The sequence below is a fragment of the Camellia sinensis genome, chromosome 7, assembly GCF_055761805.1.
Source record: "Camellia sinensis isolate YWXY chromosome 7, ASM5576180v1, whole genome shotgun sequence".
NCBI lineage: Eukaryota > Viridiplantae > Streptophyta > Magnoliopsida > Ericales > Theaceae > Camellia > Camellia sinensis.
Genome location: NC_138967.1, coordinates 125,276,945 through 125,288,101, shown reverse-complemented (window position 1 = coordinate 125,288,101; position 11,157 = coordinate 125,276,945). Strand labels below are relative to the sequence as shown.

The 11,157-nt window shown below is 32.6% G+C and overlaps 1 long non-coding RNA gene across 7 annotated transcripts in view; it reads left to right on the top strand.

Annotated features, from left to right (window-relative positions):
• The first annotated feature begins 1,101 nt into the window (after positions 1–1,101).
• LOC114286442 (uncharacterized) overlaps positions 1,102–11,157 on the top strand; it is a 53,617-nt gene continuing 43,561 nt past the window's right edge. Inside the window, exons 1-8 of one of the 7 annotated variants that reach the window (XR_014336015.1) lie at positions 1,131–1,424; positions 2,151–2,495; positions 2,576–2,628; positions 2,932–3,052; positions 3,593–3,730; positions 4,117–4,176; positions 4,356–4,402; positions 4,570–4,970. This is a non-coding gene — a long non-coding RNA (uncharacterized LOC114286442). Of the gene's footprint in view, positions 2,496–2,575; positions 2,629–2,914; positions 3,053–3,592; positions 3,731–4,116; positions 4,177–4,355; positions 4,403–4,569; positions 4,971–5,175; positions 5,405–6,454; positions 6,582–11,157 lie in introns of those variants that run through there. The other 6 variants (XR_014336012.1, XR_014336016.1, XR_014336014.1 and 3 more) reach the window with 6 other exon arrangements.

Sequence of the window (11,157 nt, the reverse complement as noted above, 5' to 3'; positions counted from 1 at the left end):
CAAGAAGTGGCAATGTTGAATTTGTTTTACATCTAGCCTACCCAAAAACATAGGTCAACAATCCATATAAATTGGCCACCATCTTAGCCAAATAGTCGTTAAAAGATAAATTATCAATACATCATAATAGCTAGACTTAATATCCATTAAGACCTCGTTTGGGAACATTGCGTTTTAGTTTAAAAATTAAAAAATTATTTAAAAAAACCAACAAATTATACACACAAAAAAAAAGATTTTTTTTTCTCTTTACTTTTTGTACATCTTTTCGTAAAAAACTAAAAAGTTATCCCAAACATACAGGCCTTGTTAAGTTTGGTTTTGGGAGATAAATTTTCAAAAAAAAATTTGGGGAAAGATTTTAGATATTTTTTTGATTTGTTTGGTTGTATATTTTGGAAATAGTTTTGGAGTATTGGAGTTTGGGATGATTTGATATTTTGTTGTAGTTGAGTAGATGTGTATGAGAAAAAAGTGAATGAGAAGGAGAGATAAGAGAGAAAAAATAATTGATTGATGTGTATGAAATAGAAAGTGATTTTGGAAATTTTTTTCCAAAATTACTAAACCAAACAAAATTTTAAAAAAATTTCTCCAAAATTTGTTTCTCAAAACCAAACCAATTTTTTTTTTTTTTAACTCATATTTTAGCCAAAAAATAAAAAATTATTAAAATAGCATATTCCTAAATGAGACTTAAGTCCTATTGAAAGTTAACCCTACTAAAATCATCAAATAATTTTGTGACGATTCATGTGTATATCACTAAAAATTGACGATGAGTGATTTTTTTTGTCACAATTTTTATAAATTGTCACTAGAACTTATAATTAGGGACTTTTTATGATAAATTTTTTAAATTATAGCTAAAAATTAAAAATTAGTGACATTTTTGTGACAATTTTTTTTAAATTATCGCTAAAACTTATAAATTAGTAACGTTTTTAATGACAAATTTTTCACAAAATCATTGAAAATTAACAATTAATGACAATTTTTTTAATAATAATTAATAAACAAAATGCGTTAATTATCATAACACCAATTAGACAATCTCCACATTAAAACCTATAAATAAGTTCTTAAAAATATGTAAATAGTAAATTCTAAAAATAACCCCAGACACACCCACAAATATATGACAAAGAACCTAGCTTTCCATGGCCGCACTGCACCTGCTTGATTTGAGGCCATCCGGCACGACCCTTTTTTCACTGCTTAAAAAAAATAAATAAATAAAATGTTACGTATCACCGTCCGTCGACGAATCCCCTGCCGCGCCTCGAGCCTCCGGCGCAGCTTTCGCTCTCTCTGGCTTGAAAGCATATTGTCAATTCTGGAAGAAAAATAAAAATTTTGGCCCTAGTTTTGTATGAAATTGAATACAGTTGGAGTAATTGAATCTTCTTTGAATCTTTCTACTGGTATTTTTCTTTTCTTTATCTGCTTTGAATCTCTCTCGGCTACTATTAATTTCAGTATCTCTTGAGGAATCGAATTTGGTGCACGGATTCCTTTTACGCACTGTTTGGTTGCTTAGAAATTGCGGAAAACAAGAAAAGAAAAGGAAAATTTTGATATACTTGTGTGTTTTCGTTTTCCTTTGCCTCATTCTTAATTAGTGACCTTACTCTCTGGATGCAATCCATATAGAATGATAGCTTTTACTTTACCTTCATGCAATAGAGAATTTATTCCTACCTAGGTGTAATTAGATAAAAATAAAATATTAATATAAATATCACTGACAATAATAATAATAATAAAATTCTTCTTGCTTCCACAATAAATCTAGTTGCAGTGAGCACTTCAAATGAAACTACAAATCTCATAAAACTTAATATACCATTTTATAGATCATCGAAGTTTTAGATTGTGAATGGTCTTTGGCTGGTTCATACAAAACTTGTGAATAGACTATATGTATGTTGGCCATATATAATTTATTTGACATTGTATATTGTAATAAGCAGTAATAAAGCCAAGTTAGGACCTTGAAGGTTGTTTCAATTAAATGTAGAACATAATTTTTGGATTTATAAATAGGTCCTAAATTCACATTTTAGGTTGAAAGCATGACGAAAACTTTCCCTGATGTTCTGCAAAGATTTTTTACATATAGCTTGAATTTCTATTGATATTGCAACTAGGACGAGTGATGTAGAGAGAATGAAATGAAGCAATCCAAGTTCAAGAGGATTTGTGTCTTCTATGGGACTAGCCATGGCAAGAAGAGCAGCTACCAAGCAATCCACATTTGTGTCTGCTGAAGAAGATTTATTTTTAGTGGTTTCTCTCGTCTTAATAACTAAATTCAAATAATGGGGAAAATAAATGGTATATTGGCTTGAGGTGATGCTTATCAGTGTTGGCTTAAAATCTTTGTGAATCAAGAAACCCCTTTGTAGAATATGCAGTGCAATATGCTGTAGCTGCAGCCCTTGCGACATTGGAAAAGGATAAGAAGGATTTGTTACACAAACTACTTTTACAAGGTAATGTTTGATGCTTCATCTTTCTTATTAAAATTAAGTAATTGTAAATATCTAATGTCTCAACTGGATTATTCATGCAGGTCTTGACATTACAATCTTAGGTTGCAATGCCTTCTATTCATATTGGAATCAGGTATTGTACCTTTCCTATTGTACTTTTAAAATCTTTAACTTATTTGATCTTTGGTGGTGTTTATTTGCTCATATTTTTTGCCTATCATGTTCTTTCTCTTTTACTACAATTGAAACATCTACTATAATGATTATGCTTTCTGAGCTACTAGAATGAAAGTGATTTTTTGAATCATTTTATCTATATCATTAATGTATTGTTACAAATTTGCACGTTATTATACTTGAGATGTTTCCATATGGCAATGTTTAGAGCAAGCCAAAGTTTAACGGATTGAACTGTGTAGGTTTTCAATGCTTCTAGGTGGGGTTTATCATGTGAGATTGGAAAAGGGAAAGTTGGCAGTGGTTTTGATGTTAGTTCTGCAGTTTATGGTAGTCAACGATATGTTCACTTTTCACCAGAAGTGCTTTCTTCTGCTCAGGTTTCTCTTTCTCTCCCTCTCTCTTTCTCTCTCTATATATGCAATTATATTTTGTCCTCGTAAAGTATTATTGAATTCTTACCTTGCCCTTAAAGTTTATTTTTCCCAATTTGGTCTCTAAACTATATGATCATTCCCAATTTGGCTCAATTCCCAACTGCCGTCCAAATTATTGACATGAATTGGCACATGGCACTCTTTGGCCCCACATGGCATCTTAAATAACCATTCATTTTGGTACATGTATGATAGCATTAGTGTTACACTTTGGCATTACAATTCATCAATGATCATTGATCAAAACATATCACGAAAACATTCAACTTGTCAGATATCAAGGGCTCTGTGGCAGAGCTTATGATGGGAATGAGCTGAGAACATGAAAAACAAAAGAAGGTTAGGAAGTTATAGAAGATTGGTTTTGACAGTAGTGCCCTTTTGGGGGCAACATTGTAATGAGGGTACTTAATTAGTTGTATTTTCTACAAACTTTCACTAGAATTTGTCTTATTTATGGGTTTTCCTTATTTGGAATTGCAGGATGCTGTTTTTTTTGAATGAATAAAATTGCAGGATGTAGTTGAAGGAAAAGCGTTAGAGGAAGTCATCGGTCATGTGCTGAATGGAAAATGGGACCATGAGAGGACTACATATTGAATTTGAATCCCTTAGTAGTTGGTATTGTTTTTTCATTAAGAGCACTACTAAAACATTGACTTTTTTGCGTCTTTCTTTTTTTTTCATTTTTGCGACCGTCTGTTTGGCCGTGGCAAAAAATATATTTGCGACAGCATTATGAGATGCAAGTCAGGGGTGGTAAAAGGTCCAGTTTATGAGTGGGCTTTATATTTGCCCCCATTTATTTCTCCTATTTTCTTTTATTTACATTTGCCCTGGCCAAGCATGCTCAAACGCTCTTCAAGGTTCTGTTCTAATTGCTCACATTGCATATATATATATATATATACAGATATAGATATATAATCTAAAAACCAAGCATGCAAGAATCAACTGTTGTATAGAACATCTTGTTGAATCGATTCTAATAGGCCGATTTGCTATAGGATTTTTTGGCTCCAATGGAGCAGATTTTGGATAGATTGCAGGCATTTGGTGAATTTGAGGTATTGGATTGTTATTGAGAAGAATTTGTTATATTCACCATTGCAAATTGAATTGGAATGAAAACAAGTTAAAATAATAGAAAAATGCTCTATGGAGATCAATTTAGTAACAATGCATTTTAATGACAAGTTTGTTGCTCGCTCTGTTGTTTATGGTGATTTGTATAATATTGTTGCAGTTCAAACATTTTGGGGACAAGGTTATTGTTGAGGAACAAATAGAGAGGTACATTTTAATGTAGTTTGGTGAAACATATATGTGCAATTCTACTGTATAGTCTGTTTTTAGTGCTGTATAATGTTGCTTAGTTAGAGATATTGCTCTTTGATTGTTTTTGAATTGGCATTTTTCATTTTGTTTTTCTTGAGATTTTAGCTAATTTTTTTTTGTAGGGGATATGAATGAGATATTTCGTGGCAGTTCATTTCTTGAATTAAGAAGTGCATGATTTTATCCTCTGGAAAATAGCTCATTTGAGGTCTTTCTCGTTGGAAATAGAAATAACGCATTTTTTTTATTTTTAATGCATTTTAATTTTTGACATGTGTATGTATATTCTCTCTCTCTCTCTCTCTCTCTCTCTCTCTCTCTCTCTCTCTCTCTCACACACACACAAACACACCCCCACCCACCCACACACACACCCACCCACACACCCACACACACATTTTTGAAGTATTATGTTGATCAATAATACAATACTTGTTTCTTGAAACTAACATTTGATGGTTAAGCTTTCATTTGTAAATTTTTTTAGGATTGCATAAGTTAATGTTACATGCCTTAAATGCAAGCAACAAGTATAGTAGGACAAGATTATTTGTTGTTTATCTTTGACATTTTTTGTTGAACCGTGTGTGATGTTTATCAGTTTGGATTTTATTTTTTATTTTTTATTTTTTAAATTTAGATGACCAACTTGGTGGTCAAATGTGTAATATTTTGTGGAAATATAAGAGTAGTTGTAGAGAAATGTCCCTTTGCCACTTATTTGGTAGGAACCATTTCTGGGGATTTTTTCCCTTATGCACCCATTGCAACACTTCTTTTTTTTTTTTTCGTGAGACAAGTTTGCTAGCCGAGACTCCCTATGTACATGTATTATACTAATTATGGTCTTCTATTTAACTGTGGATACAAAAAGTTGTAGTAGTCTTAACTTGAAAAGGCTAATAGTTTAGTGTTTGCTTCATTTTACTACTTGGATGCTCTCTCTCTCTCTCTCTCTCTCCATACATGAGAATATAAAAATACCTGTATCTATCTATCTGTTTGTTTGTCTCATGAGCCTGTATTTGTTTATTTGTTTTGGATTCTGGTTGCAAGATGTGAGGATACATTCATTAATGATTTGAGGCACTGTTTTCTTGGTTTATAATTTCTTTTGCTCCTCAGTTTGAGGAGCAAGAGATATGGTTGTAAATGTGCTTCAAAATGTGTTCAATCTTGATTTTTTTTTTGGTTCGAGTGGATCACAATTGAACTTTAATCGAACCATAATGAGCTGAGCTCAAATAGTTTGGTGTTATTATTATTATTATTTTTATAATGCATATAATCTTATTGAGCCAAGTAGTATCTTGTTCAAGCTTGACTTGAAAAATTAACAAGCTAAACATGAGTTGAGCTCAAGTGGTTTAGTTTCTTTTATAATGAGAGAGAGAGAGAGAGAGAGAGAGAGAGAGGGTGGGTGGGAATTTGGTTGCTGGTGGCTGAACAGTGAAGATTAACTAAATCACCGATGTTTGACTGGATTGTACTAGTGAGATTGTTAAGGATGAGGCTGAGTTCTAACAAAGTAGTGCAGTTGTATATGCTAGGTATGCTTTCATTCAAGAAAGTATTCCCAAAGTCTATATACTGCAAATTCCTAAGGTTTCCTAGTTCCAGTGGAATTAGACTGGAAAGAAAATTATCACAAACGGTTGGCTCTAAAGGATTAAGATATGTTTGTTAATTGAATGATAGAATAGGTTCCCAAAACTTGAATTCTTTTATTTTGAAAGTAGTTCTAGAATTTGAATTGGTACATGGATGATTTATTCTTCTATTAGGAGCGAAACTCTTGCAGAGAATTTATATGCTAAGAATTTTCAGTAGAGACACTAATAATTGTTTCACTTGCAAGACAAATATGAATTAGTTCACAAAAAAAAAAATTTATAAGAAAAATGATATATTTTTAGCGCATATTCATTTTTGGACTTGTATGACAATTGGTTATATGAGTTATTTCAAGGACCATATTTATACAAATGGGTAATGGTCTTAATCTAGGCACTAGGAAACGAAGTTGGGGATGATGAAGGCTTTTCTAGAAGTGAATTTCAAAGCTATATCCTGCCATAGTTGGGCCCTTTTGGTGTTAAGCATTTTACGACTTGCAAGATTTCTGATATTTATGTTGATTTCTTCTCTGAAGTTACTGCATACTGATTTGTGATATTTATGTTGATTTCTTCTCTGAAGTTACTGCATACTGATTTGTGATATTATGTTGATTTCTTCCCTAAAGTTACTGCATATACTTTGTAATATTTATGTTGATTTCTTTTCTAAAGTTTCTACATATTGATTTGTGATATGTATGTTGATTACTTCTCTCAAGTTGCTGCATACCATATTTTGATCTTGCCATAGCACATTCTAGTAGTTCACTTTCTGTAATTTATTTACTTTTTTTGTTATTATATGTTTGAGTTTGAATTTGAATTTTATTTATTTATTTATTGGAAATTGAACTTTCATGCGCTTACATCTGTTTTCTTTTATTCCGAATTTGGTAGGGTGGTAAATACATAAATTTTTGTTATTTGGAATTATCTAAATAAATATATTTTTTGACTTTTTACAAAAAGTTGTGCAAAAAAGTATAAATGTGATGTGACCTAAATAAGTACACTTATCTAAATAAGTACATTTATATTCATCATGCAAAACAGGAGTTGAGATATGGATATATTGGGAGCTAAACTAAGATTGTTTTTTGATTTTATTTTATTTTTGATTATTATTATTTATTTATTTATTAGCATTTGAATTTGTTAGTACTTTGTATAAATACTTAGAGGATGGTTGATGGATATTTGTTTTGCATGTATGGAAGTTTATAGTATGCAAACGTTTTGTTTCCCGAAGAAAAAGAATTTTATTAAGGGAAGAGATGGAAAACAATGCATGAATGCTAAAATTTTTACAAACATCTCTTCACATTTATTGTATATTATGTATGAGAACATAGGTAGATAAAACATTGTGGGCATTTTTATTTATTTTTTATTTTTTATTTTTTTTTTGTGCGATGGTAACAAGATGGTTGCTAAAATATTGTGGGTTTTTTTTTTTTTTTTTTTGCGACGGCAAAACATTCATAAGTAGGTTAAGCTATCACAAATAATTTGTGACCACTACTTTAAGGTCGCATAAAGTATTTTCCACCTCACATTTGCATTCCCCATTTGTCGTCACATGATTGTTGTAAAAGATTTTTTGCAATTGCATTTTTGTTATTGCAACAGCCTATAACAGTTAAAAAAAATGATTTTTTTAGTAGAGTCTCCCTACATATTGAATTCATTAGTAGTTGTATTGTAGACTTCTAGTTTATGCATGATGATGAGTCCTTCAAAGTAAGAGCTTGTTGACGGGCCAAATTTGAGTCTTCAAGTTACTTTTTGCCACCAACAATCCTAAGTTAACAACCAATTAATTGAATATTTAAAAATTCAAACAAGTTTAATTTGGGTAAGTTTATGAAGGTACATTCTCGAACTATTTGTATCTGTACATGTCTCAACGCACAAAAACACTATCAGCTTCTGCAAATAATTTTAAAAATGACATAACTATACATGGTGGATAATGAAAAGATGTTTGAACATGGGCATAACTATACGCTACTCTATCGTCAATGCATAGGTGGCAATTTCAGATAGCCACATAGGCATTACTTCTTGCTTAAAGTGGGCATCTTACAGGGTCATGTTTGTTACTGCATCCTCAGTTCTCATGTTTTGGATGCCTAATAATCCAAAATCAGCTGCTGAATTTGGAACTAAAAATCCTGAAACTGTAAGACAATTTGAACATATTTCTCAATGAGTGTACAGTAATGCCTATTTACTTCATAATGAAACCCTCAGCAATTTTCGTGTACGCTAGAGAAAGACCGGCTTGCCTCGCAACTTGTGTTTTGGTAAGACTTCAAAAGGGGGGACCATTTCTTTGGTTAGTTCACAGCTTATGTAGAAAATCATAATCCCATTACTTGTCATGGGTTACTGTTTAGGCGTTTTCTTTTTAGTTAGAGATTTTGGTGAACATTGTGTGTTGATAAGGTTGTTAGGTCTCTCATCTCTAATTATTTATTTATTTATTTATTTTCAGATTTGTTTTAGTTGCAATATATAGATAAATTGTTGTAGTAAGAATTTTTTTATTTTTATGAGATGTATGGGTGTATATATATATATATATATATATGTTGATATTTTTTTTACATCTTTAAATTAATTTGTTAATTTTATGTTATTTTTCATCTAAAAAAAAATTTGTTAAGTTCTTGCAATTGATATTTTTGTTGTAACAAATGCATATATAATTTTCATAATAAATAATTTTTTGTAACAAATGTCATTGAAGACTATTTGTGACGGTATGTAGAAATCAAGGTGCGGGCATCTTGAGAAACATGATGAAATACGATTTTCAAAGAGTACAAGCTCCTTTAGTTGCGACATCAATGGCCTTACATAATTTCACAAGACGAAATAGTCTCATTGATGAAGTAACACAAAATATACAAAATGCTGAGAACTATGAAGCGCCGGACCTTCTTAACCACCCAACAATGACAAAGATTGGAGATATAATGTAATGCCCTCAAAATAAACCCATAATATATGTAACATTGACATGCATTAATAACAGAAAATCAACCATTATTCCATTCATCAGAGTATTCTTATTGAAAAGTATTACATGTAACATCGAAAGTAAATGCCCTACGGGCTTACATCTTTCCAAGCCAACGCTTGGACACAAAATATGAGTACTGACTCAACTACAAATTAAGCCCTTGGCTTGAGTGTTTACATGTAATACCAAATAAAAATAATTAACTAAAGATAGTCTTCAAAATCCAAAAGCCAAATCCTCCCAAACTAAGTCCTTGGAGGTAGCTTATCACCTGAACCTGAAAATGATGTTCCCATAAAGGGTGAGCCACAGCCCAGTAGAAAAATACTAAACCAAATATAAGCATTGAATAAAGCAATAGCATTCAATAGATGGTTAACCAAGATAATCAATTACATCAATATACAGTCTCATGACACTAATGTCTAAGACACGCTTTACTTTCCGACATTATCAATATGGCTCAGAACCTGGCCAAACTTACAACAGTGAACTATACATATATCATATTCACATTCTTCCAATGTCAACAAACAAATGAGACTCAGGCTCAAATCAAAACACTTCATACTTCCAGTTTGATACACATTTTAGTGTTGTATCAATAAAGGCACTTCAATATAATTAAGCACACATAAAAGTGATGCTAATGGAGTCCATCCCCTATCTCCTCCCAAACAAAATCCGGTTTAGAGGTCCATCCCCTATCTTCCCCTAAACCGTGGAGTACATCCCCTATCTCCTCCCACACAAAACAATGTATGTAAACACATAACATATACAACACACAATCAATACACATAATGTCTGTATTAATTCAACAGTCAAAATTGATGACTTAATCAATGATTAGTTTCAGTTATCCCTAATCCACATGCAGTGTCTACATCAATCGCGACTATCCTCCACCGATAGCCCAAAACAGTTATTTCTAGACTTGGAATTAAATATTTCAACAATTCAATAGGCGAGTGATTTAAATTATCCCACTACACCATTTAATCAATAAATTTCCCAATTTCATGAATTTAACCAAATTCCCCAATTCCCTTAAATTAATTATACAAATTAATTAATTAATACAACTAGGATTTTTCCCAAAATTATCAAAGTAACCCCAACATATCAATATACCAAAACTTAGAACAAAACTTATAAAATGGAGTAGGAAATCCCTACCTCGAAGAAAGTAACCCGAATGGAGAAGACGGAGATGAAGACCCAAATTCCAAAGTGCTCCAAACCACCAAACGTTCAGATTAAATGGAAGCCCTCGACTCACTCTATCTTTTTAACAAAGGACTTAGGGTAGAAATACACTCTAAGTAGATCAATCCTAAGAGAGAAAGTGAGTAGGGAGAGAGAGATGGCGGTTCTAGGGTTTTAGAATCAAGAGGAAGGTGAAAAATGATCCAGAAAGTCGGGTCTCGGATTTTTATACCAGTCGCCCCGCTCAAGCGTCCAACTCCCCGCTCGAGCGTCACTCACAGACTCCCGCTCGAGCGTCAGAAATCCCGCTCGAGCGTCGGATACACACTCCCAGAACTTTTACAGAACCAGATCTCCGCTTGAGCGTCAAACCTCCTGCTCGAGCGTCACACACAACAACCCGCTCGAGCGTCAAAACTCCCGCTCGAGCGTACGACTCTGCACAAGAAATACTGGATGGGTGAAATTCCCGCTCGAGCGGACAGGCCAAAATCTGGGCAACTAGTTTTGGTTTCTAAACTCAACCGACCTGTAACAAACCCGCTAACTCAAAATACCAAGAGATTAAAGGACAACAACAACCAATATATAATGACAGGATCCACGGAACCTAAATCCGGACACAATAATCTAAAGGGAAAGGACCGGGGTCGCTATAACCTCCCCTCCTTAAAAGAATTTCGTCCCCGAAATTAAGCATAAGGTTTCGAAAACAAGTTTTTCTCAAATTCCAACAATATGATAACTAAAAAAAATAAACACTTGACCTAACACCAGCCATTTCATCTCTTATCAAGAGGCATTTCTCAATACGTAAAATAACATATATGTCCACCTGTATTAACACCATGCAA